This window comes from Phalangium opilio, unplaced genomic scaffold, assembly GCF_054372755.1.
Source record: "Phalangium opilio isolate 3A_F unplaced genomic scaffold, DU_Popi_V2 ptg000523l_1, whole genome shotgun sequence".
Classification (NCBI taxonomy): domain Eukaryota; kingdom Metazoa; phylum Arthropoda; class Arachnida; order Opiliones; family Phalangiidae; genus Phalangium; species Phalangium opilio.
Window position 1 is genome coordinate 2295524 of NW_028324241.1, and position 16206 is coordinate 2311729.

General features: G+C 46.2%; 32 non-coding genes across 32 annotated transcripts; all 32 read left to right on the plus strand.

The window, feature by feature from the left end:
- The first annotated feature begins 103 nt into the window (after positions 1–103).
- On the plus strand, positions 104–175 carry TRNAP-UGG (transfer RNA proline (anticodon UGG)). Its single transcript has one exon. It is a non-coding gene; the product is annotated as a tRNA-Pro (tRNA).
- A 404-nt stretch (positions 176–579) lies between these two features.
- TRNAP-UGG (transfer RNA proline (anticodon UGG)) lies at positions 580–651 on the plus strand. Its single transcript has one exon. It is a non-coding gene; the product is annotated as a tRNA-Pro (tRNA).
- A 245-nt stretch (positions 652–896) lies between these two features.
- Positions 897–968, plus strand: TRNAP-UGG (transfer RNA proline (anticodon UGG)). Its single transcript has one exon. It is a non-coding gene; the product is annotated as a tRNA-Pro (tRNA).
- A 563-nt stretch (positions 969–1531) lies between these two features.
- TRNAP-UGG (transfer RNA proline (anticodon UGG)) lies at positions 1532–1603 on the plus strand. The gene has a single exon. It is a non-coding gene; the product is annotated as a tRNA-Pro (tRNA).
- Positions 1604–2007: 404 nt separating this feature from the next.
- On the plus strand, positions 2008–2079 carry TRNAP-UGG (transfer RNA proline (anticodon UGG)). Its single transcript has one exon. It is a non-coding gene; the product is annotated as a tRNA-Pro (tRNA).
- Positions 2080–2324: 245 nt separating this feature from the next.
- On the plus strand, positions 2325–2396 carry TRNAP-UGG (transfer RNA proline (anticodon UGG)). Its single transcript has one exon. It is a non-coding gene; the product is annotated as a tRNA-Pro (tRNA).
- A 404-nt stretch (positions 2397–2800) lies between these two features.
- Positions 2801–2872, plus strand: TRNAP-UGG (transfer RNA proline (anticodon UGG)). Its single transcript has one exon. It is a non-coding gene; the product is annotated as a tRNA-Pro (tRNA).
- Positions 2873–3117: 245 nt separating this feature from the next.
- On the plus strand, positions 3118–3189 carry TRNAP-UGG (transfer RNA proline (anticodon UGG)). Its single transcript has one exon. It is a non-coding gene; the product is annotated as a tRNA-Pro (tRNA).
- Positions 3190–3434: 245 nt separating this feature from the next.
- TRNAP-UGG (transfer RNA proline (anticodon UGG)) lies at positions 3435–3506 on the plus strand. Its single transcript has one exon. It is a non-coding gene; the product is annotated as a tRNA-Pro (tRNA).
- A 245-nt stretch (positions 3507–3751) lies between these two features.
- Positions 3752–3823, plus strand: TRNAP-UGG (transfer RNA proline (anticodon UGG)). The gene has a single exon. It is a non-coding gene; the product is annotated as a tRNA-Pro (tRNA).
- A 245-nt stretch (positions 3824–4068) lies between these two features.
- TRNAP-UGG (transfer RNA proline (anticodon UGG)) lies at positions 4069–4140 on the plus strand. Its single transcript has one exon. It is a non-coding gene; the product is annotated as a tRNA-Pro (tRNA).
- Positions 4141–4545: 405 nt separating this feature from the next.
- Positions 4546–4617, plus strand: TRNAP-UGG (transfer RNA proline (anticodon UGG)). Its single transcript has one exon. It is a non-coding gene; the product is annotated as a tRNA-Pro (tRNA).
- A 404-nt stretch (positions 4618–5021) lies between these two features.
- TRNAP-UGG (transfer RNA proline (anticodon UGG)) lies at positions 5022–5093 on the plus strand. Its single transcript has one exon. It is a non-coding gene; the product is annotated as a tRNA-Pro (tRNA).
- Positions 5094–5497: 404 nt separating this feature from the next.
- TRNAP-UGG (transfer RNA proline (anticodon UGG)) lies at positions 5498–5569 on the plus strand. Its single transcript has one exon. It is a non-coding gene; the product is annotated as a tRNA-Pro (tRNA).
- Positions 5570–5814: 245 nt separating this feature from the next.
- Positions 5815–5886, plus strand: TRNAP-UGG (transfer RNA proline (anticodon UGG)). The gene has a single exon. It is a non-coding gene; the product is annotated as a tRNA-Pro (tRNA).
- A 404-nt stretch (positions 5887–6290) lies between these two features.
- On the plus strand, positions 6291–6362 carry TRNAP-UGG (transfer RNA proline (anticodon UGG)). The gene has a single exon. It is a non-coding gene; the product is annotated as a tRNA-Pro (tRNA).
- A 245-nt stretch (positions 6363–6607) lies between these two features.
- On the plus strand, positions 6608–6679 carry TRNAP-UGG (transfer RNA proline (anticodon UGG)). Its single transcript has one exon. It is a non-coding gene; the product is annotated as a tRNA-Pro (tRNA).
- A 721-nt stretch (positions 6680–7400) lies between these two features.
- Positions 7401–7472, plus strand: TRNAR-UCG (transfer RNA arginine (anticodon UCG)). Its single transcript has one exon. It is a non-coding gene; the product is annotated as a tRNA-Arg (tRNA).
- Positions 7473–8032: 560 nt separating this feature from the next.
- On the plus strand, positions 8033–8104 carry TRNAP-UGG (transfer RNA proline (anticodon UGG)). Its single transcript has one exon. It is a non-coding gene; the product is annotated as a tRNA-Pro (tRNA).
- Positions 8105–8349: 245 nt separating this feature from the next.
- On the plus strand, positions 8350–8421 carry TRNAP-UGG (transfer RNA proline (anticodon UGG)). The gene has a single exon. It is a non-coding gene; the product is annotated as a tRNA-Pro (tRNA).
- Positions 8422–9143: 722 nt separating this feature from the next.
- Positions 9144–9215, plus strand: TRNAR-UCG (transfer RNA arginine (anticodon UCG)). The gene has a single exon. It is a non-coding gene; the product is annotated as a tRNA-Arg (tRNA).
- Positions 9216–9775: 560 nt separating this feature from the next.
- Positions 9776–9847, plus strand: TRNAP-UGG (transfer RNA proline (anticodon UGG)). The gene has a single exon. It is a non-coding gene; the product is annotated as a tRNA-Pro (tRNA).
- A 245-nt stretch (positions 9848–10092) lies between these two features.
- On the plus strand, positions 10093–10164 carry TRNAP-UGG (transfer RNA proline (anticodon UGG)). The gene has a single exon. It is a non-coding gene; the product is annotated as a tRNA-Pro (tRNA).
- Positions 10165–11202: 1038 nt separating this feature from the next.
- Positions 11203–11274, plus strand: TRNAP-UGG (transfer RNA proline (anticodon UGG)). Its single transcript has one exon. It is a non-coding gene; the product is annotated as a tRNA-Pro (tRNA).
- Positions 11275–11518: 244 nt separating this feature from the next.
- TRNAP-UGG (transfer RNA proline (anticodon UGG)) lies at positions 11519–11590 on the plus strand. The gene has a single exon. It is a non-coding gene; the product is annotated as a tRNA-Pro (tRNA).
- Positions 11591–11676: 86 nt separating this feature from the next.
- Positions 11677–11749, plus strand: TRNAS-UGA (transfer RNA serine (anticodon UGA)). The gene has a single exon. It is a non-coding gene; the product is annotated as a tRNA-Ser (tRNA).
- Positions 11750–11993: 244 nt separating this feature from the next.
- TRNAP-UGG (transfer RNA proline (anticodon UGG)) lies at positions 11994–12065 on the plus strand. The gene has a single exon. It is a non-coding gene; the product is annotated as a tRNA-Pro (tRNA).
- A 404-nt stretch (positions 12066–12469) lies between these two features.
- Positions 12470–12541, plus strand: TRNAP-UGG (transfer RNA proline (anticodon UGG)). Its single transcript has one exon. It is a non-coding gene; the product is annotated as a tRNA-Pro (tRNA).
- An 877-nt stretch (positions 12542–13418) lies between these two features.
- TRNAP-UGG (transfer RNA proline (anticodon UGG)) lies at positions 13419–13490 on the plus strand. Its single transcript has one exon. It is a non-coding gene; the product is annotated as a tRNA-Pro (tRNA).
- Positions 13491–13894: 404 nt separating this feature from the next.
- On the plus strand, positions 13895–13966 carry TRNAP-UGG (transfer RNA proline (anticodon UGG)). Its single transcript has one exon. It is a non-coding gene; the product is annotated as a tRNA-Pro (tRNA).
- A 1355-nt stretch (positions 13967–15321) lies between these two features.
- TRNAP-UGG (transfer RNA proline (anticodon UGG)) lies at positions 15322–15393 on the plus strand. Its single transcript has one exon. It is a non-coding gene; the product is annotated as a tRNA-Pro (tRNA).
- A 560-nt stretch (positions 15394–15953) lies between these two features.
- On the plus strand, positions 15954–16025 carry TRNAP-UGG (transfer RNA proline (anticodon UGG)). Its single transcript has one exon. It is a non-coding gene; the product is annotated as a tRNA-Pro (tRNA).
- The last annotated feature ends 181 nt before the right edge of the window (positions 16026–16206 follow it).

Consider the following 16206-nt stretch of genomic DNA (forward strand, 5'->3'; position numbering starts at 1 on the left):
TCCCGGTCGGACCCGAGTTTTTGAAGAAGAAAAACTTAGTGACTATTTAAATACAACTATCTACAGGTTAGGCCTATGAGTTGAGCATGTCTCTACCACGCATGGTCCGTTGGTCTAGGGGTATGATACTCGCTTTGGGTGCGAGTGGTCCCGGGTTCAAATCCCGGACGGACCCGAGTTTTTCAAGAAGTATTTTAGTGACATTAAAATGCAACTAAATACAGGTTTGGCCTATGAGTTGAGCATGGCTCTGATACGCATGGTCCGTTGGTCTAGGGGTATGATACTCGCTTTGGGTACGAGTGGTCCCCTGTTCAAATCCCGGACGGACCCGAGTTTTTGAAGAAGTAACTTAGTGACTATTTAAATTCAACTATCTACAGGTTAGGTCTATGAGTTGAGCATGTCTCAGATACGCATGGTCTGTTGGTCTAGGGGTATGATACTCGCTTTGGGTGCGAGTGGTCCCGGGTTCAAATCCCGGACGAACCCGAGTTTTTGAAGAAGTAACTTAGTGTCTATTTAAATTCAACTATCTACAGGTTAGGCCTATGAGTTGAGCATGTCTCTAACACGCATGGTCCGTTGGTCTAGGGGTATGATACTCGCTTTGGGTGCGAGTGGTCCCGGGTTCAAATCCCGGACGGACCAGAGTTTTTCAAGAAGTATTTTAGTGACATTTAAAGGCAACTAAATACAGGTTTGGCCTATGAGTGGAGCATGTTTATGATACGCATGATCCGTTGGTCTAGGGGTTTGATACTCGATTTGGGTGCGAGTGGTCCCCGGTTCAAATCCCGGTCGGACCCGAGTTTTTGAAGAAGTAACTTAGTGACTATTTAAATACAACTATCTACAGGTTAGGCCTATGAGTTGAGCATGTCTCTACCACGCATGGTCCGTTGGTCTAGGGGTATGATACTCGCTTTGGGTGCGAGTGGTCCCGGGTTCAAATCCCGGACGGACCCGAGTTTTTCAAGAAGTATTTTAGTGACATTAAAATGCAACTAAATACAGGTTTGGCCTATGAGTTGAGCATGGCTCTGATACGCATGGTCCGTTGGTCTAGGGGTATGATACTCGCTTTGGGTACGAGTGGTCCCCTGTTCAAATCCCGGACGGACCCGAGTTTTTGAAGAAGTAACTTAGTGACTATTTAAATTCAACTATCTACAGGTTAGGCCTATGAGTTGAGCATGTCTCAGATACGCATGGTCTATTGGTCTAGGGGTATGATACTCGCTTTGGGTGCGAGTGGTCCCGGGTTCAAATCCCGGACGAACCCGAGTTTTTGAAGAAGTAACTTAGTGACTATTTAAATTCAACTATCTACAGGTTAGGCCTATGAGTTGAGCATGTCTCTAACACGCATGGTCCGTTGGTCTAGGGGTTTGATACTCGATTTGGGTGCGAGTGGTCCACGGTTCAAATCCCGGTCGGACCCGAGTTTTTGAAGAAGTAACTTAGTGACTATTTAAATACAACTATCTACAGGTTAGGCCTATGAGTTGAGCATGTCTCTAACACGCATGGTCCGTTGGTCTAGGGGTATGATACTCGCTTTGGGTGCGAGTGGTCCCGGGTTCAAATCCCGGACGGACCCGAGTTTTTCAAGAAGTATTTTAGTGACATTAAAATGCAACTAAATACAGGTTTGGCCTATGAGTTGAGCATGGCTCTGATACGCATGGTCCGTTGGTCTAGGGGTATGATACTCGCTTTGGGTACGAGTGGTCCCCTGTTCAAATCCCGGACGGACCGGAGTTTTTGAAGAAGTAACTTAGTGACTATTTAAATTCAACTATCTACAGGTTAGGCCTATGAGTTGAGCATGTCTCAGATACGCATGGTCTGTTGGTCTAGGGGTATGATACTCGCTTTGGGTGCGAGTGGTCCCGGGTTCAAATCCCGGACGAACCCGAGTTTTTGAAGAAGTAACTTAGTGACTATTTAAATTCAACTATCTACAGGTTAGGCCTATGAGTTGAGCATGTCTCTAACACGCATGGTCCGTTGGTCTAGGGGTATGATACTCGCTTTGGGTGCGAGTGGTCCCGGGTTCAAATCCCGGACGGACCCGAGTTTTTCAAGAAGTATTTTAGTGACATTTAAATGCAACTAAATACAGGTTTGGCCTATGAGTGGAGCATGTTTATGATACGCATGATCCGTTGGTCTAGGGGTTTGATACTCGATTTGGGTGCGAGTGGTCCCCGGTTCAAATCCCGGTCGGACCCGAGTTTTTGAAGAAGTAACTTAGTGACTATTTAAATACAACTATCTACAGGTTAGGCCTATGAGTTGAGCATGTCTCTACCACGCATGGTCCGTTGGTCTAGGGGTATGATACTCGCTTTGGGTGCGAGTGGTCCCGGGTTCAAATCCCGGACGGACCCGAGTTTTTCAAGAAGTATTTTAGTGACATTTAAATGCAACTAAATACAGGTTTGGCCTATGAGTTGAGCATGGCTCTGATACGCATGGTCCGTTGGTCTAGGGGTATGATACTCGCTTTGGGTACGAGTGGTCCCCTGTTCAAATCCCGGACGGACCCGAGTTTTTGAAGAAGTAACTTAGTGACTATTTAAATACAACTATCTACAGGTTAGGCCTATGAGTTGAGCATGTCTCAGATACGCATGGTCTGTTGGTCTAGGGGTATGATACTCGCTTTGGGTGCGAGTGGTCCCGGGTTCAAATCCCGGACGAATCCGAGTTTTTGAAGAAGTAACTTAGTGACTATTTAAATTCAACTATCTACAGGTTAGGCCTATGAGTTGAGCATGTCTCTAACACGCATGGTCCGTTGGTCTAGGGGTATGATACTCGCTTTGGGTGCGAGTGGTCCCGGGTTCAAATCCCGGACGGACCCGAGTTTTTCAAGAAGTATTTTAGTGACATTTAAATGCAACTAAATACAGGTTTGGCCTATGAGTGGAGCATGTTTATGATACGCATGATCCGTTGGTCTAGGGGTTTGATACTCGATTTGGGTGCGAGTGGTCCCCGGTTCAAATCCCGGTCGGACCCGAGTTTTTGAAGAAGTAACTTAGTGACTATTTAAATACAACTATCTACAGGTTAGGCCTATGAGTTGAGCATGTCTCTACCACGCATGGTCCGTTGGTCTAGGGGTATGATACTCGCTTTGGGTGCGAGTGGTCCCGGGTTCAAATCCCGGACGGACCCGAGTTTTTCAAGAAGTATTTTAGTGACATTAAAATGCAACTAAATACAGGTTTGGCCTATGAGTTGAGCATGGCTCTGATACGCATGGTCCTTTGGTCTAGGGGTATGATACTCGCTTTGGGTACGAGTGGTCCCCTGTTCAAATCCCGGACGGACCCGAGTTTTTGAAGAAGTAACTTAGTGACTATTTAAATTCAACTATCTACAGGTTAGGCCTATGAGTTGAGCATGTCTCAGATACGCATGGTCTGTTGGTCTAGGGGTATGATACTCGCTTTGGGTGCGAGTGGTCCCGGGTTCAAATCCCGGACGGACCCGAGTTTTTCAAGAAGTATTTTAGTGACATTTAAATGCAACTAAATACAGGTTTGGCCTATGAGTGGAGCATGTTTATGATACGCATGATCCGTTGGTCTAGGGGTTTGATACTCGATTTGGGTGCGAGTGGTCCCCGGTTCAAATCCCGGTCGGACCCGAGTTTTTGAAGAAGTAACTTAGTGACTATTTAAATACAACTATCTACAGGTTAGGCCTATGAGTTGAGCATGTCTCTACCACGCATGGTCCGTTGGTCTAGGGGTATGATACTCGCTTTGGGTGCGAGTGGTCCCGGGTTCAAATCCCGGACGGACCCGAGTTTTTCAAGAAGTATTTTAGTGACATTTAAATGCAACTAAATACAGGTTTGGCCTATGAGTTGAGCATGGCTCTGATACGCATGGTCCGTTGGTCTAGGGGTATGATACTCGCTTTGGGTAAGAGTGGTCCCGGGTTCAAATCCCGGACGAACCCGAGTTTTTGAAGAAGTAACTTAGTGACTATTTAAATTCAACTATCTACAGGTTAGGCCTATGAGTTGAGCATGTCTCTAACACGCATGGTCCGTTGGTCTAGGGGTATGATACTCGCTTTGGGTGCGAGTGGTCCCGGGTTCAAATCCCGGACGGACCCGAGTTTTTGAAGAAGTAACTTAGTGACTATTTAAATACAACTATCTACAGGTTAGGCCTATGAGTTGAGCATGTCTCTACCACGCATGGTCCGTTGGTCTAGGGGTATGATACTCGCTTTGGGTACGAGTGGTACCCTGTTCAAATCCCGGTCGGACCCGAGTTTTTGAAGAAGTAACTTAGTGACTATTTAAATTCAACTATCTACAGGTTAGGCCTATGAGTTGAGCATGTCTCAGATACGCATGGTCTGTTGGTCTAGGGGTATGATACTCGCTTTGGGTGCGAGTGGTCCCGGGTTCAAATCCCGGACGAACCCGAGTTTTTGAAGAAGTAACTTAGTGACTATTTAAATTCAACTATCTACAGGTTAGGCCTATGAGTTGAGCATGTCTCTAACACGCATGGTCCGTTGGTCTAGGGGTATGATACTCGCTTTGGGTGCGAGTGGTCCCGGGTTCAAATCCCGGACGGACCCGAGTTTTTCAAGAAGTATTTTAGTGACATTAAAATGCAACTAAATACAGGTTTGGCCTATGAGTTGAGCATGGCTCTGATACGCATGGTCCGTTGGTCTAGGGGTGTGATACTCGCTTTGGGTACGAGTGGTCCCCTGTTCAAATCCCGGACGGACCCGAGTTTTTGAAGAAGTAACTTTGTGACTATTTAAATTCAACTATCTACAGGTTAGGCCTATGAGTTGAGCATGTCTCAGATACGCATGGTCTGTTGGTCTAGGGGTATGATACTCGCTTTGGGTGCGAGTGGTCCCGGGTTCAAATCCCGGACGAACCCGAGTTTTTGAAGAAGTAACTTAGTGACTATTTAAATTCAACTATCTACAGGTTAGGCCTATGAGTTGAGCATGTCTCTAACACGCATGGTCCGTTGGTCTAGGGGTATGATACTCGCTTTGGGTGCGAGTGGTCCCGGGTTCAAATCCCGGACGGACCCGAGTTTTTCAAGAAGTATTTTAGTGACATTTAAATGCAACTAAATACAGGTTTGGCCTATGAGTGGAGCATGTTTATGATACGCATGATCCGTTGGTCTAGGGGTTTGATACTCGATTTGGGTGCGAGTGGTCCCCGGTTCAAATCCCGGTCGGACCCGAGTTTTTGAAGAAGTAACTTAGTGACTATTTAAATACAACTACCTACAGGTTAGGCCTATGAGTTGAGCTTGTCTCAGATACGCATGGTCTGTTGGTCTAGGGGTATGATACTCGCTTTGGGTGCGAGTGGTCCCGGGTTCAAATCCCGGACGAACCCGAGTTTTTGAAGAAGTAACTTAGTGACTATTTAAATTCAACTATCTACAGGTTAGGCCTATGAGTTGAGCATGTCTCTAACACGCATGGTCCGTTGGTCTAGGGGTATGATACTCGCTTTGGGTGCGAGTGGTCCCGGGTTCAAATCCCGGACGGACCCGAGTTTTTCAAGAAGTATTTTAGTGACATTTAAATGCAACTAAATACAGGTTTGGCCTATGAGTGGAGCATGTTTATGATACGCATGATCCGTTGGTCTAGGGGTTTGATACTCGATTTGGGTGCGAGTGGTCCCCGGTTCATATCCCGGTCGGACCCGAGTTTTTGAAGAAGTAACTTAGTGACTATTTAAATACAACTATCTACAGGTTAGGCCTATGAGTTGAGCATGTCTCTACCACGCATGGTCCGTTAATCTAGGGGTATGATACTCGCTTTGGGTGCGAGTGGTCCCGGGTTCAAATCCCGGACGGACCCGAGTTTTTCAAGAAGTATTTTAGTGACATTAAAATGCAACTAAATACAGGTTTGGCCTATGAGTTGAGCATGGCTCTGATACGCATGGTCCGTTGGTCTAGGGGTATGATACTCGCTTTGGGTACGAGTGGTCCCCTGTTCAAATCCCGGACGGACCCGAGTTTTTGAAGAAGTAACTTAGTGACTATTTAAATTCAACTATCTACAGGTTAGGCCTATGAGTTGAGCATGTCTCAGATACGCATGGTCTGTTGGTCTAGGGGTATGATACTCGCTTTGGGTGCGAGTGGTCCCCGGTTCAAATCCCGGTCGGACCCGAGTTTTTGAAGAAGTAACTTAGTGACTATTTAAATTCAACTTTCTACAGGTTAGGCCTATGAGTTGAGCATGCCTCTAACACGCATGGTCCGTTGGTCTAGGGGTATGATACTCGCTTTGGGTGCGAGTGGTCCCGGGTTCAAATCCCGGACGGACCCGAGTTTTTCAAGAAGTATTTTAGTGACATTTAAATGCAACTAAATACAGGTTTGGCCTATGAGTGGAGCATGTTTATGATACGCATGATTCGTTGGTCTAGGGGTTTGATACTCGATTTGGGTGCGAGTGGTCCCCGGTTCAAATCCCGGTCGGACCCGAGTTTTTGAAGAAGTAACTTAGTGACTATTTAAATACAACTATCTACAGGTTAGGCCTATGAGTTGAGCATGTCTCTACCACGCATGGTCCGTTAATCTAGGGGTATGATACTCGCTTTGGGTGCGAGTGGTCCCGGGTTCAAATCCCGGACGGACCCGAGTTTTTCAAGAAGTATTTTAGTGACATTAAAATGCAACTAAATACAGGTTTGGCCTATGAGTTGAGCATGGCTCTGATACGCATGGTCCGTTGGTCTAGGGGTATGATACTCGCTTTGGGTACGAGTGGTCCCCTGTTCAAATCCCGGACGGACCCGAGTTTTTCAAGAAGTATTTTAGTGACATTAAAATGCAACTAAATACAGGTTTGGCCTATGAGTTGAGCATGGCTCTGATACGCATGGTCCGTTGGTCTAGGGGTGTGATACTCGCTTTGGGTACGAGTGGTCCCCTGTTCAAATCCCGGACGGACCCGAGTTTTTGAAGAAGTAACTTTGTGACTATTTAAATTCAACTATCTACAGGTTAGGCCTATGAGTTGAGCATGTCTCAGATACGCATGGTCTGTTGGTCTAGGGGTATGATACTCGCTTTGGGTGCGAGTGGTCCCGGGTTCAAATCCCGGACGAACCCGAGTTTTTGAAGAAGTAACTTAGTGACTATTTAAATTCAACTATCTACAGGTTAGGCCTATGAGTTGAGCATGTCTCTAACACGCATGGTCCGTTGGTCTAGGGGTATGATACTCGCTTTGGGTGCGAGTGGTCCCCGGTTCAAATCCCGGTCGGACCCGAGTTTTTGAAGAAGTAACTTAGTGACTATTTAAATTCAACTTTCTACAGGTTAGGCCTATGAGTTGAGCATGTCTCTAACACGCATGGTCCGTTGGTCTAGGGGTATGATACTCGCTTTCGGTGCGAGTGGTCCCGGGTTCAAATCCCGGACGGACCCGAGTTTTTCAAGAAGTATTTTAGTGACATTTAAATGCAACTAAATACAGGTTTGGCCTATGAGTGGAGCATGTTTATGATACGCATGATTCGTTGGTCTAGGGGTTTGATACTCGATTTGGGTGCGAGTGGTCCCCGGTTCAAATCCCGGACGGACCCGAGTTTTTCAAGAAGTATTTTAGTGACATTTAAATTCAACAATCTACAGGTTAGGCCTATGAGTTGATCATCTCTGATACGCATGGGCCGTTGGTCTAGGGGTTTGATACTCGATTTGGGTGCGAGTGGTCCCCTGTTCAAATCCCGGACGGACCCGAGTTTTTGAAGAAGTAACTTAGTGACTATTTAAATACAACTATCTACAGGTTAGGCCTATGAGTTGAGCATGTCTCTGATACGCATGATCCGTTGGTCTAGGGGTATGATACTCGCTTTGGGTGTTAGTGGTCCCGGGTTCAAATCCCGGACGGACCCGAGTTTTTGAAGAAGTAACTTAGAGACTATTTAAATTCAACTATCTACAGGTTAGGCCTATGAGTTGAGCATGTCTATAACACGCATGGTCCGTTGGTCTAGGGGTATGATACTCGCTTTGGGTGCGAGTGGTCCCGGGTTCAAATCCCGGACGGACCCGAGATTTTCAAGAAGTATTTTAGTGACATTTAAATGCAACTAAATACAGGTTTGGCCTATGAGTTGAGCATGGCTCTGATACGCATGGTCCGTTGGTCTAGGGGTATGATACTCGCTTTGGGTACGAGTGGTCCCCTGTTCAAATCCCGGACGGACCCGAGTTTTTGAAGAAGTAACTTAGTGACTATTTAAATTCAACTATCTACAGGTTAGGCCTATGAGTTGAGCATGTCTATAACACGCATGGTCCGTTGGTCTAGGGGTATGATACTCGCTTTGGGTGCGAGTGGTCCCGGGTTCAAATCCCGGACGGACCCGAGATTTTCAAGAAGTATTTTAGTGACATTTAAATGCAACTAAATACAGGTTTGGCCTATGAGTTGAGCATGGCTCTGATACGCATGGTCCGTTGGTCTAGGGGTATGATACTCGCTTTGGGTACGAGTGGTCCCCTGTTCAAATCCCGGACGGACCCGAGTTTTTGAAGAAGTAACTTAGTGACTATTTAAATTCAACTATCTACAGGTTAGGCCTATGAGTTGAGCATGTCTCAGATACGCATGGTCTGTTGGTCTAGGGGTATGATACTCGCTTTGGGTGCGAGTGGTCCCGGGTTCAAATCCCGGACGAACCCGAGTTTTTGAAGAAGTAACTTAGTGACTATTTAAATTCAACTATCTACAGGTTAGGCCTATGAGTTGAGCATGTCTCAGATACGCATGGTCTGTTGGTCTAGGGGTATGATACTCGCTTTGGGTGCGAGTGGTCCCGGGTTCAAATCCCGGACGAACCCGAGTTTTTGAAGAAGTAACTTAGTGACTATTTAAATTCAACTATCTACAGGTTAGGCCTATGAGTTGAGCATGTCTCTAACACGCATGGTCCGTTGGTCTAGGGGTATGATACTCGCTTTGGGTGCGAGTGGTCCCCGGTTCAAATCCCGGTCGGACCCGAGTTTTTGAAGAAGTAACTTAGTGACTATTTAAATTCAACTTTCTACAGGTTAGGCCTATGAGTTGAGCATGTCTCTAACACGCATGGTCCGTTGGTCTAGGGGTATGATACTCGCTTTCGGTGCGAGTGGTCCCGGGTTCAAATCCCGGACGGACCCGAGTTTTTCAAGAAGTATTTTAGTGACATTTAAATGCAACTAAATACAGGTTTGGCCTATGAGTGGAGCATGTTTATGATACGCATGATTCGTTGGTCTAGGGGTTTGATACTCGATTTGGGTGCGAGTGGTCCCCGGTTCAAATCCCGGACGGACCCGAGTTTTTCAAGAAGTATTTTAGTGACATTTAAATTCAACAATCTACAGGTTAGGCCTATGAGTTGATCATCTCTGATACGCATGGGCCGTTGGTCTAGGGGTTTGATACTCGATTTGGGTGCGAGTGGTCCCCTGTTCAAATCCCGGACGGACCCGAGTTTTTGAAGAAGTAACTTAGTGACTATTTAAATACAACTATCTACAGGTTAGGCCTATGAGTTGAGCATGTCTCTGATACGCATGATCCGTTGGTCTAGGGGTATGATACTCGCTTTGGGTGTTAGTGGTCCCGGGTTCAAATCCCGGACGGACCCGAGTTTTTGAAGAAGTAACTTAGAGACTATTTAAATTCAACTATCTACAGGTTAGGCCTATGAGTTGAGCATGTCTATAACACGCATGGTCCGTTGGTCTAGGGGTATGATACTCGCTTTGGGTGCGAGTGGTCCCGGGTTCAAATCCCGGACGGACCCGAGATTTTCAAGAAGTATTTTAGTGACATTTAAATGCAACTAAATACAGGTTTGGCCTATGAGTTGAGCATGGCTCTGATACGCATGGTCCGTTGGTCTAGGGGTATGATACTCGCTTTGGGTACGAGTGGTCCCCTGTTCAAATCCCGGACGGACCCGAGTTTTTGAAGAAGTAACTTAGTGACTATTTAAATTCAACTATCTACAGGTTAGGCCTATGAGTTGAGCATGTCTATAACACGCATGGTCCGTTGGTCTAGGGGTATGATACTCGCTTTGGGTGCGAGTGGTCCCGGGTTCAAATCCCGGACGGACCCGAGATTTTCAAGAAGTATTTTAGTGACATTTAAATGCAACTAAATACAGGTTTGGCCTATGAGTTGAGCATGGCTCTGATACGCATGGTCCGTTGGTCTAGGGGTATGATACTCGCTTTGGGTACGAGTGGTCCCCTGTTCAAATCCCGGACGGACCCGAGTTTTTGAAGAAGTAACTTAGTGACTATTTAAATTCAACTATCTACAGGTTAGGCCTATGAGTTGAGCATGTCTCAGATACGCATGGTCTGTTGGTCTAGGGGTATGATACTCGCTTTGGGTGCGAGTGGTCCCGGGTTCAAATCCCGGACGAACCCGAGTTTTTGAAGAAGTAACTTAGTGACTATTTAAATTCAACTATCTACAGGTTAGGCCTATGAGTTGAGCATGTCTCAGATACGCATGGTCTGTTGGTCTAGGGGTATGATACTCGCTTTGGGTGCGAGTGGTCCCGGGTTCAAATCCCGGACGAACCCGAGTTTTTGAAGAAGTAACTTAGTGACTATTTAAATTCAACTATCTACAGGTTAGGCCTATGAGTTGAGCATGTCTCTAACACGCATGGTCCGTTGGTCTAGGGGTATGATACTCGCTTTGGGTGCGAGTGGTCCCCTGTTCAAATCCCGGACGGACCCGAGTTTTTCAAGAAGTATTTTAGTGACATTTAAATGCAACTAAATACAGGTTTGGCCTATGAGTTGAGCATGGCTCTGATACGCATGGTCCGTTGGTCTAGGGGTATGATACTCGCTTTGGGTACGAGTGGTCCAATGTTCAAATCCCGGACGGACCCGAGTTTTTCAAGAAGTATTTTAGTGACATTTAAATGCAACTAAATACAGGTTTGGCCTATGAGTGGAGCATGTTTATGATACGCATGATCCGTTGGTCTAGGGGTTTGATACTCGATTTGGGTGCGATTGGTCCCCGGTTCAAATCCCGGTCGGACCCGAGTTTTTGAAGAAGTAACTTAGTGACTATTTAAATACAACTATCTACAGGTTAGGCCTATGAGTTGAGCATGTCTCTACCACGCATGGTCCGTTGGTCTAGGGGTATGATACTCGCTTTGGGTGCGAGTGGTCCCGGGTTCAAATCCCGGACGGACCCGAGTTTTTCAAGAAGTATTTTAGTGACATTTAAATGCAACTAAATACAGGTTTGGCCTATGAGTTGAGCATGGCTCTGATACGCATGGTCCGTTGGTCTAGGGGTATGATACTCGCTTTGGGTACGAGTGGTCCAATGTTCAAATCCCGGACGGACCCGATTTTCGAACAAGTAATTTAGTGACAATTTAAATTCAACTATCTACAGGTTAGGCCTATGAGTTGAGCATGTCTCAGATACGCATGGTCCGTTGATCTAGGGGTATGATACTCGCTTTGGGTGCGAGTGGTCCCGGGTTCAAATCCCGGACGGACCCGAGCTTTTCAAGAAGTATTTTAGTGACATTAAAATGCAACTAAATACAGGTTTGGCCTATGAGTTGAGCATGTCTCTGATACGCATGATCCGTTGGTCTAGGGGTATGATACTCGCTTTGAGTGCGAGTGGTCCCGGGTTCAAATCCCGGACGGACCCGAGTTTTTCAAGAAGTATTTTAGTGACATTTAAATTCAACAATCTACAGGTTAGGCCTATGAGTTGAGCATGTCTCTGACACGCATGATCCGTTGGTCTAGGGGTATGATACTCGCTTTGGGTGCGAGTGGTCCCGGGTTCAAATCCCGGACGGACCCGAGTTTTTGAAGAAGTAACTTAGTGACTATTTAAATTCAACTATCTACAGGTTAGGCCTATGAGTTGAGCATGTCTATAACACGCATGGTCCGTTGGTCTAGGGGTATGATACTCGCTTTGGGTGCGAGTGGTCCCGGGTTCAAATCTCGGACGGACCCGAGTTTTTCAAGAAGTATTTTAGTGACATTTAAATGCAACTAAATACAGGTTTGGCCTATGAGTGGAGCATGTTTATGATACGCATGATCCGTTGGTCTAGGGGTTTGATACTCGATTTGGGTGCGAGTGGTCCCCGGTTCAAATCCCGGTCGAACCCGAGTTTTTGAAGAAGTAACTAAGTGACTATTTAAATACAACTATCTACAGGTTAGGCCTATGAGTTGAGCATGTCTCTACCACGCATGGTCCGTTGGTCTAGGGGTGTGATACTCGCTTTGGGTGCGAGTGGTCCCGGGTTCAAATCCCGGACGGACCCGAGTTTTTCAAGAAAGTATTTTAGTGACATTTAAATGCAACTAAATACAGGTTAGGCCTATGAGATGAGCATGTCTCAGATACGCATGGTCCGTTGGTCTAGGGGTATGATACTCGCTTTGGGTGCGAGTGGTCCCGGGTTCAAATCCCGGACGGACCCGAGTTTTTCAAGAAGTATTTTAGTGACATTAAAATGCAACTAAATACAGGTTTGGCCTATGAGTTGAGCATGTCTCTGATACGCATGATCCGTTGGTCTAGGGGTATGATACTCGCTTTGGGTACGAGTGGTCCCTTGTTCAAATCCCGGACGGACCCGAGTTTTTGAAGAAGTAACTTAGTGACTATTTAAATTCAACTATCTACAGGTTAGGCCTATGAGTTGATTATCTCTGATACGCATGGGCCGTTGGTCTAGGGGTATGATACTCGCTTTGGGTACGAGTGGTCCCCTGTTCAAATCCCGACGGACCCGAGTTTTTGAAGAAGTAACTTAGTGACTATTTAAATTCAACTATCTACAGGTTAGGCCTATGAGTTGAGCATGTCTCTGATACGCATGATCCGTTGGTCTAGGGGTATGATACTCGCTTTGGGTGCGAGTGGTCCCGGGTTCAAATCCCGGACGGACCCGAGTTTTTCAAGAAGTATTTTAGTGACATTTAAATGCAACTAAATACAGGTTAGGCCTATGAGATGAGCATGGCTCTGATACGCATGGTCCGTTGGTCTAGGGGTATGATACTCGCTTTGGGTACGAGTGGTCCCGGGTTCAAATCCCGGACGAACCCGAGTTTTTGAAGAAGTAACTTAGTGACTATTTAAATTCAACTATCTACAGGTTAGGCCTATGAGTTGAGCATGTCTCAGATACGCATGGTCTGTTGGTCTAGGGGTATGATACTCGCTTTGGGTGCGAGTGGTCCCGGGTTCAAATCCCGGACGAACCCGAGTTTTTGAAGAAGTAACTTAGTGACTATTTAAATTCAACTATCTACAGGTTAGGCCTATGAGTTGAGCATGTCTCTAACACGCATGGTCCGTTGGTCTAGGGGTATGATACTCGCTTTGGGTGCGAGTGGTCCCGGGTTCAAATCCCGGACGGACCCGAGTTTTTCAAGAAGTATTTTAGTGACATTTAAATGCAACTAAATACAGGTTTGGCCTATGAGTTGAGCATGGCTCTGATACGCATGGTCCGTTGGTCTAGGGGTATGATACTCGCTTTGGGTACGAGTGGTCCAATGTTCAAATCCCGGACGGTCCCGAGTTTTTGAAGAAGTAACTTAGTGACTATTTAAATTCAACTATCTACAGGTTAGGCCTATGAGTTGAGCATGTCTCAGATACGCATGGTCTGTTGGTCTAGGGGTATGATACTCGCTTTGGGTGCGAGTGGTCCCGGGTTCAAATCCCGGACGAACCCGAGTTTTTGAAGAAGTAACTTAGTGACTATTTAAATTCAACTATCTACAGGTTAGGCCTATGAGTTGAGCATGTCTCTAACACGCATGGTCCGTTGGTCTAGGGGTATGATACTCGCTTTGGGTGCGAGTGGTCCCGGGTTCAAATCCCGGACGGACCCGAGTTTTTCAAGAAGTATTTTAGTGACATTTAAATGCAACTAAATACAGGTTTGGCCTATGAGTTGAGCATGGCTCTGATACGCATGGTCCGTTGGTCTAGGGGTATGATACTCGCTTTGGGTACGAGTGGTCCAATGTTCAAATCCCGGACGGACCCGATTTTCGAACAAGTAATTTAGTGACTATTTAAATTCAACTATCTACAGGTTAGGCCTATGAGTTGAGCATGTCTCAGATACGCATGGTCCGTTGTTCTAGGGGTATGATATTCGCTTTGGGTGCGAGTGGTCCCGGGTTCAAATCCCGGACGGACCCGAGTTTTTCAAGAAGTATTTTAGTGACATTAAAATGCAACTAAATACAGGTTTGGCCTATGAGTTGAGCATGTCTCTGATACGCATGATCCGTTGGTCTAGGGGTATGATACTCGCTTTGGGTGCGAGTGGTCCCGGGTTCAAATCCCGGACGGACCCGATTTTTTCAAGAAGTAACTTAGTGACTATTTAAATTCAACTATCTACAGGTTAGGCCTATGAGTTGAGCATGTCTCTAACACGCATGGTCCGTTGGTCTAGGGGTATGATACTCGCTTTGGGTACGAGTGGTCCAATGTTCAAATCCCGGACGGACCCGATTTTCGAACAAGTAATTTAGTGACTATTTAAATTCAACTATCTACAGGTTAGGCCTATGAGTTGAGCATGTCTCAGATACGCATGGGCCGTTGGTCTAGGGGTATGATACTCGTTTTGGGTGCGAGTGGTCCCGGGTTCAAATCCCGGACGGACCCGAGTTTTTGAAGTTGTAACTTAGTGACTATTTAAATTCAACTATCTACAGGTTAGGCCTATGAGTTGAGCATGTCTCTGATACGCATGGTCCGTTGGTCACGGGGTATGATACTCGCTTTGGGTGCGAGTGGTCCCGGGTTCAAATCCCGGACGGACCCGAGTTTTTGAAGTTGTAACTTAGTGATTATTTAAATTCAACAATCTACAGGTTAAGCCTATGAGTTTAGCATGTCTCAGATACGCATGGTCCGTTGGTCTAGGGGTATGATACTCGCTTTGGGTGCGATTGGTCCCGGGTTCAAATCCCGGACGGACCCGAGTTATTGAAGTTGTAACTTAGTGACTATTTAAATTCAAAAATCTACAGGTTAGTCCTATGAGTTTAGCATGTCTCTGATACACATGGACCGTTGGTCTAGGGGTATGATACTCGCTTTGGGTACGAGTGGTGCCCTGTTCAAATCCCGGACGGACCCGAGTTTTTGAAGAAGTATCTTAGTGACTATTTAAATTCAACTATCTACAGGTTAGGCCTATGAGTTGAGCATGTCTCAGATACGCATGGTCCGTTGGTCTAGGGGTATGATACTCGTTTTGGGTGCGAGTGGTCCCGGGTTCAAATCCCGGACGGACCCGAGTTTCGAACAAGTAATTTAGTGACTATTTAAATGCAACTAACTACAGGTTAGGCCTATGAGTTGAGCATGTCTCTAACACGCATGGTCCGTTGGTCTAGGGGTATGATACTCGTTTTGGGTGCGAGTGGTCCCAGGTTCAAATCCCGGACGGACCCGACTTTCGAACAAGAAACTTATTGACCATTTAAATTCAACTATCTACAAGTTAGGCCTATGAGTTGAGCATGTCTCTGATACGCATGTTCCGTTGGTCTAGGGGTGTGATACTCGCTTTGGGTGCGAGTAGTCCCGGGTTCAAATCCCGGACGGACCCGAGTTTTTCAAGAAGTATTTTAGTGACATTTAAATGCAACTATCTACAGGTTAGGCCTATGAGTTGAGCATGTCTCTAACACGCATGGTCCGTTGGTCTAGGGGTATGATACTCGTTTTGGGTGCGAGTGGTCCCAGGTTCAAATCCCGGACGGACCCGACTTTCGAACAAGTAACTTAGTGACAATTTAAATTCAACTATCTACAGGTTAGGCCTATGAGTTGAGCATGTCTCAGATACGCATGGTCCGTTGGTCTAGGGGTATGATACTCGTTTTGGGTGCGAGTGGTCCCGGGTTCAAATCCCGGACGGACCCGAGTTTTTGAAGTTGTAACTTAGTGACTATTTAAATTCAACTATCTACAGGTTAGGCCTATGAGTTGAGCATGTCTCTGATACGCATGGTCCGTTGGTCACGGGGTATGATACTCGCTTTGGGTGCGAGTGGTCCCGGGTTCAAATCCCGGACGGACCCGAGTTTTTGAAGTTGTAACTTA